Source organism: Anolis carolinensis, chromosome 6 (assembly GCF_035594765.1).
Source record: "Anolis carolinensis isolate JA03-04 chromosome 6, rAnoCar3.1.pri, whole genome shotgun sequence".
Classification (NCBI taxonomy): Eukaryota; Metazoa; Chordata; class Lepidosauria; order Squamata; family Dactyloidae; genus Anolis; species Anolis carolinensis.
The window spans coordinates 30,719,147-30,731,933 of NC_085846.1; the positions used below are offsets into that span (position 1 = coordinate 30,719,147).

The window sequence follows — 12,787 nt, forward strand, 5'->3', positions numbered from 1 at the left end:
AGAAACAAGAACAAAGCACTGGGTTGATCCACTGCCACAGATTCTTTGCCATACTTCTAGTTTCTGTAAAAGCCACACTCAACTTTATCATGCTAACTCACGCTGTGCCATTAAAAACTGTGTATCTTTCAAACAAAAAAAGAAGTGGCAAGAGAAAATTCCTTCTTTCTCTTCTTTGTGTGCATATGCTGCAGAACTAGTTTACTCAGAGGTTAAAGAGCAGCTTTGCTAAGACTGAAGCCCTCAGAATTCCACTTGGACATAACAGCCTACTCTTCTCATCCACAGTTCCAGCAATGTCAAAAAACCCTACAGTACTTTCCCCTCCCCTTTTTCTCCATTTTTGCAGGGAGGCGCTTTTGTAAGGACTCAGATTATAAAAGAGATTCTAAAACAAGGCTCTTTGATATTCACAGAATTATGAACAGTGAGAAGCCTTGTGAGCCTGAGGAGCCCCTATGCGGAACTGAACAAAAGGGAGAAATTCCTTCTCCTCCTCAAACCTGTTATGCAAAAAATTGCATTGCCAACATCTGCCCAGTCCATATCTTTATTAAAAACATGTCCATGGCTCAGCAAGGCAACCCATATCTCTTGGTATCTATCTGTTTGACTGAAGGAGTGCAGGCTGGGACCTGATTTCTTCTGCAGCAGTCCTCAGTTCAGGTTTCCTAGGTACAAGGCTTGTTTATTAAACCCTTGAGGGACACTTGGTTGCTTATGTGCACTTGTATGCACAGACATCCTCTTTGAGGTTGCTTCAGAAGGGATTTACGCTCCCTTGCCCTGTGGGATCTGAAACAAACTCCTGCTGCCAAGGAGCTGATGCAGCTGCCAAAGCAACCAAGCCAGCAGGGCAACATTTCAGACCTCCCTAACAGGCCCAGGCATTGCCTCTAACCTGCTGCCACTCCCACAGAGAACAGAGGCAAAGGGGGTGGGGAGGCACCACACAAGCTCAACCAGGAACAGATTGCCCACAGCATTGGAAAGGAAAGCGCAAAAGAAATTCAAGGGAGAATTACAAGCATGAGAATTAGTAGATGAAAGGTCGCATGCAAAAGGCTGGAGGAAATGACTATGCTAGTTCACAGAAACAAGGATAAAAGAAAAGGTGTAGGTGTTAACTGTTGTGAAGTATCTAAAAAGTTGTCAGAAAAGAACTGCAGCTCACCAAGTCCCACCTTAGTTGCAAACTCGTTGCAAAGAATGGCAAATAACTCTATCATGCAAGTGTCTTGAAGACTAAAAATAACAAAAGTCTAAATCCAATTACTAGTCTCAATTAAAACTAATGATAACTGGTAAAAGTCAATATTTATGTAAATCCCACTGATTTAATAGGTTAATACTCTACTTGTGCTCCACTCTGAGTTGTGCTCTGCCCCGAGTCCCCTTCAGGGTGAATATAAATGTTTTAAATAAATAAAAATAAATAATAATTGCAAACAACAAATGGATTTTTGCCTAAATACATATGGAAAACAGGATATAGCATTATGTATGTATATGGAAATATGGGTATTCCAAAATCCTGCCCCCAAATCCAAAATACTTCTGATACCAAGCATTTCAGATAAGAGATACTTAACTGGTACTTACAGATGTAATACTTTAATGTATAAATATCTGCATTATACACAGAAAGCTACACTGAAGATTTCCATGTTTTTGGGCAGGATGTTTTCCCTACACCACTGGAAGACTCAAGGTCTAGACCAGTGGTTTTTAACCTATGGGTCCCCAGATGTTTTGGCCTTCAACATCCAGAAATCCTAACAGCTGGTAAACTGGCTAGGATTTCTGGGAGTTGTAGGCCAAAACACCTGGGGACCCACAGGTTGAGAACCACTAGCATAGACCATGAAAATCAATATGTAAAGCATTTCCTCTGCCAATGAGCTACATGTCTCCCTCATGCAGATATTTGTTTTATTCATTAAAATCTTGTTAGCCCATCCTGTATCAAAAGAGCTCAAGAACACTTAGAGTACACTGCGGCAAATTCTGTATAGTGTATGAAATGCAACAACAGACACAAGTAAAATTTAATACTAAGGCTGAAAAACTTAATTAAGGAATATGACCATTTGGATGCAAATGGACATCTCTATGAAGGTGCTGTTTAATTCATGTGCTCAGATAGTTTGCTTTAGAATCATAGAATCATAGAATAGTAGAGTTGGAAGAGACCTCATGGGCCATCCAGTCCAACCCCCTGCCAAGAAGCAGGAAATTGGACTGGATGGCCCGTGAGGTCTCTTCCAACTCTACTATTGCTTTGCTTTTATCTTCTCTTAATGATCTATAATGTGTGAACTGACAACCTCAAAATCCTATAAATCTGTGAGATTCAAATCATTCTGCACTCTAACTCTGATGAAAGTAACTTTGCCATCTGTCTAACTGCTTGTTATTACTCAAAGCTACATGCTTCTCTTGAGGAATGGTCTTGCTTACACCCACAGCTGTGGCCTACTTTTTCTTGCCCCATGAGGAACACTCAATGCAGACAGGTGGAAGCTTCTGTTGCCACAACCTCCTCCCCAATGACAACAGAGCCATCTGTAGTTTTAGACTACTTTCCTCACAAAGCACTATGTTCAAACAAAAGCCCATTTGCAGATTCAGAAGAACATTCTCCTGTTTGTCTCTTGGTCACAAAATTATATGGTTATGATTTGAATGTTATCTAATCAATTCCCTGCATGTATAAAATTTACAAACATAACAATTTCATGAAGCATGGCACTCAAAACGATAAAGATCCTACCTATGCTGTGTAATGTATTTGCAAAATATTTGGTTTTTATTTGTACTCAGAAGTTTCTGAATTGCTGTTATAGTGTGAGCTGAAACATAACCTAGTATCAAAGCTAATAAATACAGCAAACAGAATGGAAGAAACGAGCAAGGTGAAGGTTCACCCTGTGCTCCTTCATGTAAAAACAAATATTTTACTAATATGCAAGACAACCCCTATTTTCATTTATGAAATACTGGTGGGTAAGAAAAGAACCAAACAGCAGCTTCATATAAAGCAATTGCTCACAGCTTACTTTGGAAAACTTGTCTACACATCAACAGTATCAGTAACAGTTTACCAATCTCATGGCAAGCATGTTTTATGGTAAGCAAATCAGTATTCTTCTGATGCCAAGTCACACAAAACACTTTTTTTTCAGTAACTACCGTGTCCTATGCCCTATGTTGTTGATATTAAAAGCATTTCCTTAGAGCCAGCACGGGTGAATCAGCATTTAAGTGCTACTAACGGCTTTTTGGCTTTTCTGTAATTCGTTGTCATATTTTTGGAAGGATGGGACAAGGAGAGAAAAGTTAATAATAAAATTATTGATACTAGGAGATGACACCAGAATATGATGGGTTCCTGGACACTTCTATGGTTTAGTTTCAAGATACTCCCCAGCATAGATATCAAAATCCATGGATGTTCCAGTCCCATTGTATGCAATTGTATTCCCACCATTATTAACTAGGTAAGAGCATATAATATCTTTAAAAAATTGTTGCAGGCCGGTATAATCTTAAAGAGTTTCTTCTTCTTTCACAAATAAGAGGTGTCCCCTTTTTATGATGCATGCAATGATGTGTACATAATGTGAAGGGCAGTTAAGTGTGCTATTGATTCTACAAATACAGTAGAGTCTCACTTATCCAACATAAACAGGCCGGCAGAACCTTGGATAAGCGAATATGTTGGATAATAAGGAGAGATTAAGAAAAAGCCTATTAAACATCAAAATAGGTTATGATTTTACAAATTAAGCACCAAAACATCATGTTTTACAACAAATTTGACAGAAAAAGTAGTTCAATACGCAGTAATGCTATGTAGTAATTACTGTATTTACGAATTTAGCACCAAAATATCACCATGTATTGAAAACATTGACTACAAAAATGCATTGGATAATCCAGAATGTTGGATAAGTGAGACTCTATTGTACTATTTATCCACATGCTAATGTATCCAACAGAACAACCTTCTCTAATGTGATGCCCACCAGAAACTGTAGACTACAGATCCCATCATCACTGATCCTGCTGTTTGGGTTGATGGAAAAACATATGGAAAGCACAATGCTGTGAAAGGCTGCAGCCTATCCACTATAAGGCACTTATGGTCTATTAAAATTCTTAACATTGGCTTCTCTATCAAAATATAGTTAGATTTTATGTTAGAATGTTACATAATTTCTATTCAAGCAGATAAAGAAACATCTCACTTGTTTTACATATTTCTGGGACCCACACAAACCCTATGTTTGACTGGCAAACTGCTTTAAAAATAAACAATGGATTAATACTATTGTCTCAATTCCGTAAGGCTCTCCTAATTTTTATGCTTTCTTCCTGCAGTGCAAAAAGCAGAAGTCAACATCTACTCTTTTAATCACTGGTTTGTATGACACTACCCAGCAGGTTTGTCAAGCTGATACTTGCTAAAACTGCGGCTGCCATACTTGACTGTTTCTGTTTCCTACTTCCTTGTTACAGACCACCAAGGGAAGTGGAGGGACGTGCAAGGGCACACAGATTCTCAGTGCTGAATACTCATACCAGACTTATGAAATATTTTTCGATTGCAAGGTAAAGCCAACAAGATTCTTCACAGTGGCATATGCAAGGCATATGCATCTCTGAAGGTGACATATAACCTTGATGTTGACCTGTTGTCCTTAAATTCTAACTTTCAGCACTTATAATATGCTGGCTTTCATAGGAATGCATGTAAGGACAGACTGATAAAAGCTAGGTCCAATTAACAAGGTAAAAGAACCAAATCTTTACATCTAACTCCTCAACCCAAGGTAAAAATGTTCCATGCATCATATAATTTAAATTTAAGTTTGTTACTGAGAAAGAACACAGTACACTACAAACTCTGTCATTTGAGCAGCCCAAAATCCAAAGAAATGCAACACGATCTATATCGCTTAAAAAAAAAATAGTGCCTTTAGACTGATTGAACAGCAAGATAGTGAACGTGCTTTGAGTTTTAGCCTCTATAGTACTTTGAAGGAAGTCTCAAAGTGTTGAACCTACTCTGAGGACAGAATTCAGTATCGTGCATAATTCCTTTAAGGTTTAAACTAAAACCAAGAGCAGATTCACCACTCAGTTGGCACCACCACGCACTACTGGATTTGAAGAAAAGCGACTGTCTCAATGTCTTATCTTAGACTTCATCCGACTGTCAAAAGAGAAGGAACCTCATCACACCGAGGCCAAAAAGCTTCTTCTCCCAGCTTCTCTGTGCTGCCAGCATGCTGTTGGCACAGAGTCCACTGGAGCCCATCATGTAACGCATGGGGCTCTGTGTTGGCAGTATGCTGGCAGCGCAGAGAAACGGAGCCCAGAGGAGTCAGATGTACATCCAACTCCTCATACAAGAAAGCTAGAGGAAACGAAGAGGAAACAGGGACAGTGGAGAAACATGGGAAGAGATACCATGACCCATGAGGGGTAGGGAACACAACATGACGCTGGCCCACTATTTCCTCTGCTGTCCCCCAGCTTCATAATGGCCATCTGATGACATCCATAGTGACCGAGGAACAGATCTCTGTAATTACAGGCAGTCTTTGCTAATGGCAGGAGGGGGAAGACCTATTGTTCTCTGTGAAATGAAAAGTCTTACTTGAGCCAGAACAGAAATAAATGTAATAAAAATGTTCTGTAGAAGAAAATATTTCTGAAAATGTCTCATAAAGTGTATAACATCGGTGCTTCTATTAAACTGAAATAGCCATATATCCATACAATAATGTATTTTAGGGCTCAGATCAAGAATATCTTAAAAGTTTTTTTTCTCCAGCTGCCTCACTCTGCAATCAAACATCAAAATAATTTAAGGTACACACTGAATACTCAGGGATTGTAGACATGATTACCCATTCTGACATTTGTTTATAAAGTTTACAGCAAGCAAATTACACACTTATTTTGCAGGAAGACTTACCATATTCAGTACAACTGACTTGTAACACACATAGAATGGACTGTATTGTTAAGATTTGTGCCTGAATATGCAGCCAAATGCCACTTAGGATTGAGTAAAAGTGATATTTTTCCATCAGTGACCACCAAGTGGACTTCTACGGTAGATTCTGGAATTTTCAGATAATGAAAGAATTTCACAAATACTCCTGAGGCACTGTTTAATGTCTAAGTTAGAAAAAGCCTAGATATTTTTTTAATATCCAATTTGCTCAAAATGAGTTAAAAATCCAAAAACTAAAGAACAACAACAAAATCCTAGCAAACATTACAAAAGAGATATTTTCACTTCTAACAACTCAGATGCGCAAAGGCTGTTTTGGGCATTGGGCGAAACTAAGCTGGGATAGTAACGAAACTTTTCACTCTCTCTCAAATACACTTGCAAATTTCAAATCTTTCAACTTTTGATTAATTACAGGTTGCCTTGCTATCCAAATAGAAGACACTGTGGTTTAACTACACATCGGACGATATCACATTAGAGATCTAAAGTGCAGTTCCATGTGTTCCCTATCACCTGGTTTGCTCCTGCAGAATTCTGGGAAATGTAGTTTAGGGAAGCCAAGGACCTTTGTGGCTGAGAATTCCAAAGGCTCCATCCTAAACTATATTTCCCAGAATTTTGCAGGAGAAAACCAGGTAATAAAGAAACACAAACATGCATATTGGAACTCTAATGAGATATCGTAGCTAGTTTCAAATAATCCAACTACAATGTCAGGTATAGAAAGCTGGCTTCTTTGAAATTAACCATATTTATGCCTAACTGCCATCTGCTAAATTGAACCAACAAGCAAATTGTGGCTAATGAAAAAAGTAAAATGTTCACACTCTCTTCATGAAATCAAGAGTTTGCACAAAGAGTTGAACATACTTTTAGGTTTTAAAAAAATGGCACCAACTAATAAATGGTATTGATACCTAATTGGGGTTACTATGAATAAAAGCAACTCTTAATAAATTCAGGTTCTTGTCTACTGTTTTAGTTAAACTGTATTCTTCCTCAAGCAAATTATAAAGCCTATTTTTTTTGTTTCCAAACCACACAATTGTGAAATTGATTAGGGAGATGTCACCTTTCAACTCCATTTAAGTTTTTAGAAGAAGGTGAACAAAAGATCTCAGAAGAACGACTACTGCAATAGTTATATTTCAATATAAGAAAACAGTTATCAAGTGTTCAGAATCTAAGATTGTGCAGGAAATTCTCTAAAGAGGAAATACCAGGTTATGGGAAACAATATTTTACAAGATGCACTCATTTTAATTACTAATCAGGCCAAGTCTCACTAACTTCATAAATAATGTACAGTATTATTCCAGTATAGCTGTTACACAAAATTAATTTCCATTCTGCAGAAAGGGAGGGAGGTCTTGGCAGTGTACTGCTTAAACTCTCTCGGTGAGACCACTGCAGAGGCAAACTTTCAAACTAGGTCTTCTAACTCAAGCCCATCCTGTAACTTGCTAAACCATGGTGATTTCATCAGTATGGTCAGAAGTACACACTAAAACTACAATCTTGTACACTTTCACTCTCATCTGTGGTATATACTTTCATTCTAAACATGCAGATGAGAGAGTTATAAAAAAATTGAGCCTTTTGGGTGACATAAACACAGGCTTTCACATAACATGGCACATTGGTGATAAAAATTATACAGTATTTTTAAATAACTGAAGACAACAATTTCAAGGGAATGTTTTTTATAAGCCCTCTCCAACTCTCATCTGTGCCATGCCAGCTCAGCATGACAGAAATTGTCATCAGCACATATCCATAAGTTGGTGGAAGCTATTATACAGTATGACATGCAATTTTGCAGCATTTTTTTTCTGATGTTCTGGTCACCTGAATTATTTCACATTCTTTTTGTATGCATTTGCAAAAGGCAGATCATTTAACCATTCCTAAAGTTAACATCAAATTTCTGTAATGAGAAAGAATTTCCCAAGATTTGACATTGCACTGAGAGTAACAACTTCTGAGGTGGTCCTGCTTCAGATTCTGCAGTCTTTAATGGAAAGGCAGACCATTATTATAATGGCCTGTTTGATTATGGACCACTTTGCAAAAAGCCATTCCAAGTGAGATCTTATATTCCTTCCAAGTGCTTCCCGAAAACTAGATTGTTTACCATGGGCTCAAACTACATGATTTTGATGTGAAACATGCTTAATATTATTATCTCATATGTTTTAGGTTAATTTAAAATGCTGATTGTTGTTATTGATTTATTAATTATATGTATATCCCAACTTTTTTTCAGTAAGTTTATGTAAATGTCTCTCTTCCTCCCTACTAAGGTAGATTCTGCTGAGAGAGAGTCATGAATCCAAAGTCAATCAGTGAGTTTCATGGGTCAGCAGACTAGAAATCTTCCAAATTTTATTCCACCACTCTAACTACTGACCGTGCTGGTTTTTAACTTTTGTGTATACTGCTGACTATAGGCAGACCCTAAGTTATGAACAAGATAGGTTGCATGGGTTTGTTCTTAAGTTGAATTGGTATGTAAGTCAGAACAGGTACATTTTAAAGTGTAGCTCCTGCCAAATATATATTTGGATAGCATAGGGAAGGATTGACACCCCTATGGTGACTGCTTTGCCATCTGTGTCCCTTTTCAGAAGATTTCACCTCACTTTGTCCCTGTGAGAATTGGATTTTGAACATTTTGGCTTGTTGTGGAAACAAGGATTAGTGAGAAAGCTTCAGTTGAGACACTTTTCCCCATTATAACTCTTCCAGGGGTGACTTTCTCCTTTCCCCTCCGAGGGGTAGATTTGCCTCACTTCCTGTTGTCTCACTCCTGTTCTTAACTAGGAGTCATTTATAATTTGGATGTTTGTAACTTGGGGACTGCCTGTACTCTGAAATTAATATATTATTTAAGTCAGTTATTTTGTGTCCATCTGATTGGGAGAAAGTGGGATATATGCCTCTTAAATAAATAAACGAAACTACAATTCCTTATTCACAAGCACGACTGCAGGTTTTAGAATAACCCAAATGATGGCTCAATAAGATGACTGTATTCCACACATCATATGTAATTATTACAGTTGCTCATCTAGCAGAGTTTTATAGATGAAAAGAATTAAGAAGGTAACCAGTTTAGCCCCGGAGGATCAATCTGCATTATGGTGGTTCAGAAATATAACAGACTTGATGTCAAGACAGAATTCTGGTGATGAGGCATACAATGGACATTATTTCAAGATCAACTAATATGGATCCCTGGCCACATTGTGCATTTCTCCGAGACAATAAAAAATCAGTAAAGGTTTATTTTCCCTTTATCATCCCTGCTATGTGTCTCACTTTATTTTCTCTCAACCCTACGGCACCTGAGAGTGTAATACTATCTCCACACGTCATGAGCTACTGAAGAGGCAGCTGAAGAGGTAGTACACAAAGATTTATATAATTAAGGGTTGGAGAGGGGAATGAGATATTTGGCTCTAAAGAAACTTCAAAGCCCAAGGTTTCAAGGGAAATGCTTCCGATCCTTTTCCAGATGAAGCTGTTTCTTTCCATAGACTAGTCTTTCTGTATACATGCTTAAACAAGCTGGAAGGGCAGTCTTCTTAACCCATATGGCTTTTCAACTAGTGATATGTTAATACTGATAGGTGTTTACCAGCTCTGCCTTGAGAGAACAGCAAGAGCCAGGCTTTCAGATGGAAGTTTTCCACTGTTAAAATAAGTCAAACCCCCCAACACCACAAAACCACTGAAGGGATTTTAGACTGTAGCTTTAAGCAGACTTCTGTAGTGAAGCATTTTTTTGGACAGGACAGCAATGGCAGGCAACAAGAATGAACTCTTGTTGCCCAGTGCTAGGTCTGAATAAGCCCAGCCGACAGACAATACTTCAACACCCTTCAATATCAACACTCCAACACTCCAAAACACCCTACCTGTACTTTTATTATTTCAATTTTAAGCCCTGCTTTGAAACTCCATGGTAGGCTACACTTCAAAAGCAGCAACTGCATCAGTATTAATAAAATATCACATACATCTCAGATTAAAATGAACCTTTAACTAAAATCTGACCTGACTGTGACTGTTTAGTTTTTAGAAATGCCTTTACGCTAGTATTTTGGCCATTCTCCAGCATATGTCACAGCTTATTTTATTTATTTACTTAATTTTTATCTCAACTTTTCCCCAATATAGGGTCTCAAAAGTGGTTCACAAGAAATATGACATAATGCAAATAAGAATACGAGGATAATATTAAAACAATTAAACCTTATGTCATAAAACCAGTAAACATAAAAAATATTGATATACAGTTGCTCTTCTGGCACAATCCCCCAAAACATGCTCCTTATCACCTACACTGCTGCAGTCTATGCAACAATCCCCAATTATGGGGATGTTCCTCTCAAATAGACACCATCTACATCCTGCTGCCAATAGGCATTTGGCAACATGGTGCTGCTTGCTTGCCATCCCGATATCTCTCTAATCAGAAGCCAGTATGTTGGAACAGGTTCGAGCGGACTCTGGAGATCAGGGTTTGAATCCCTGTTCAGTCATGAAACCCACTGGGTGACCTTGGGCGAGTCACATTCTCTTGGCCTCAGAAGAAGGCCTCTCTGAATAAATGTGGCCATGAAAGGCTTATGACAGGGTCACCTTAGGGTAGCCATAGGTGGGAAATGATTCAAAAGACCACCACTGCAACTTCTACACTGTAGAATTAATGCTGTTTGGCATCAATTTAACTGCCATGGCTCACTGCTGTGGGATCATGGGAGTTTCAGCCCTCTTTGACAGAAAGACTGCAAAATGACAACTTCCACAGCAAGTTGGTTTCAGAAAAGGGAAAACTGCACATCACAAGTACTGACCCTGACACAACACATAGAAGATGGTTTTGAAAGGCAGCAGATTACAAGAGCTGTCTTTATAGATCTGTCAGCAGCTCATGATACTGTGAAACTTTGCATCATCACCTCCTCCTGAGAAAAATGTATAATATCACAAAAGATTACCACCTCACCCGCTTCATAGGAAATCTGCTACAAAACAGGAGCATTTTTGTTGAGTTCCAGGGCCAGAGAAGCAGATGGCAAAGATAGAAGAATAGCCTGCCCCAGGGGAGCATGCTTGCTCCATCAATTAACACTTTACACAAATGATCAACCACTGCCAGAAGGGACAGAGAGTTTCATCTATACTGACAATTGTGCCATCACTGCTCAAGCAGGGAGCTTTGAAATGGATGAACAGAAGCTCTCTGAAGCTCTATGTGCTCTTACTGCTTACTATAGGGAAAACCAGCTGATTTCTAATCCATCTAAAACACAGAGGTGTGCTTTTTATCTTAAGAACAGACAAAGCATCTTGAGCCCTGAGGATGGCCTGGGAAGGAATACCATTGGAGCACTGCAGCACACCAAAATACCTGGGAATTACTCTGGACCAGAACCATGATCTGACTTATAAGAAGCACTGCTTGAATATCAAGCAAAAAGTGGGCGCTAGAAATAACATCAACAAAAGCTGACTGGCACAACCTGGCAATCACAACCAGACACAGTGAAGACATCTGTCCCCACACTTTGCTACTCTGTTGCTGAATACGCATGCCCAGTGTGGAATACATCTCACCATGTCAATACAGTGGATGTGGCCCTTAATGAGACATGTCACATTACCACAGAATATCTACACCCCACGCCGTAGGATAAATTATACTGTTTAGCCGGTATTGCACCACCTAATATCCATTGGGAAGTAGTAGCCAGTAAACAAAGGACCAAGGCATTGACATCTCCAGCCCACCCTCTGTTTGGATATCAGCCAACATGCCAACGTCTTAAAGCAAGAAATATTTTTCTAAGATCTAGAGATACTCGCAGGAACACCTCAGCAATCAAGAGTCCAAAAGTGGCAGGCTAAAACCTGAAACCTCAATCAGCGGCTGAGACCGGATGATAAACTCCCCCCTGGCACACAAAGATTGGGGGACTTGGAAGATGCTGAACACACTGCGCTTCGGCACCACGAGATGCAGAACCAATATTTGGAAATGGGGCTACAAAGTGGAGTCCACGACATGTGAGTAAAGAGAAAAGCAAACCACAGACCACTTACTACAATGCAGTCTGAGTCCTGCCACATACACAATGGAGGACCTTTTTATAGCAACACCAGAAGCACTCCAAGCAGCCAGCTACTGGTCAATGGACATTTAGTATAATGCCAAGATTTTAACTTTGTTTGTGGTTTTAAATACAGTAGAGTCTCGCTTATCCAACGTTCTGGATTATCCAATGCATTTTTGTAGTCAGTGTTTTCAATACATCATTATATTTTGGTGCTAAATTAGTAAATACAGTAATTACAACATAGCATTACTACACATTGAACTACTTTTTCTGTCAAATTTGTTGTCTAACATTATGTTTTGGTGCTTCATTTGCAAAATCATAATCTAACTTGATGTTTAATAGGCTTTTCCTTAATCCCTCCTTATTATCCAACATATTCGCTTATCCAACATTCTGCCGGCCCGTTTATGTTGGATAAGTGAGACTCTACTGTACATTACAACTGTACCCTCGGTTTGCTTCTGGCACAATAAATAAGTAAATAAATAAAGTCTGAGCCCTGCCGCATGCACAATGGAGGACCTTCTTATAGAGACACTAGAGCCATTCCAAGGTGGCGGCTTCTGGTCAAAGGAAATTTAGAATAATGCCAAGTTTTTAACTTTGTAGTTTTTTATGCATTATAATT

At 38.8% G+C, this 12,787-nt stretch overlaps 1 protein-coding gene across 1 annotated transcript in view; it reads right to left on the reverse strand.

The window, feature by feature from the left end:
* smarcd2 (SWI/SNF related, matrix associated, actin dependent regulator of chromatin, subfamily d, member 2) overlaps positions 1-12,787 on the reverse strand; it is a 29,034-nt gene that overhangs the window by 15,173 nt on the left and 1,074 nt on the right. The window lies entirely within an intron of this gene.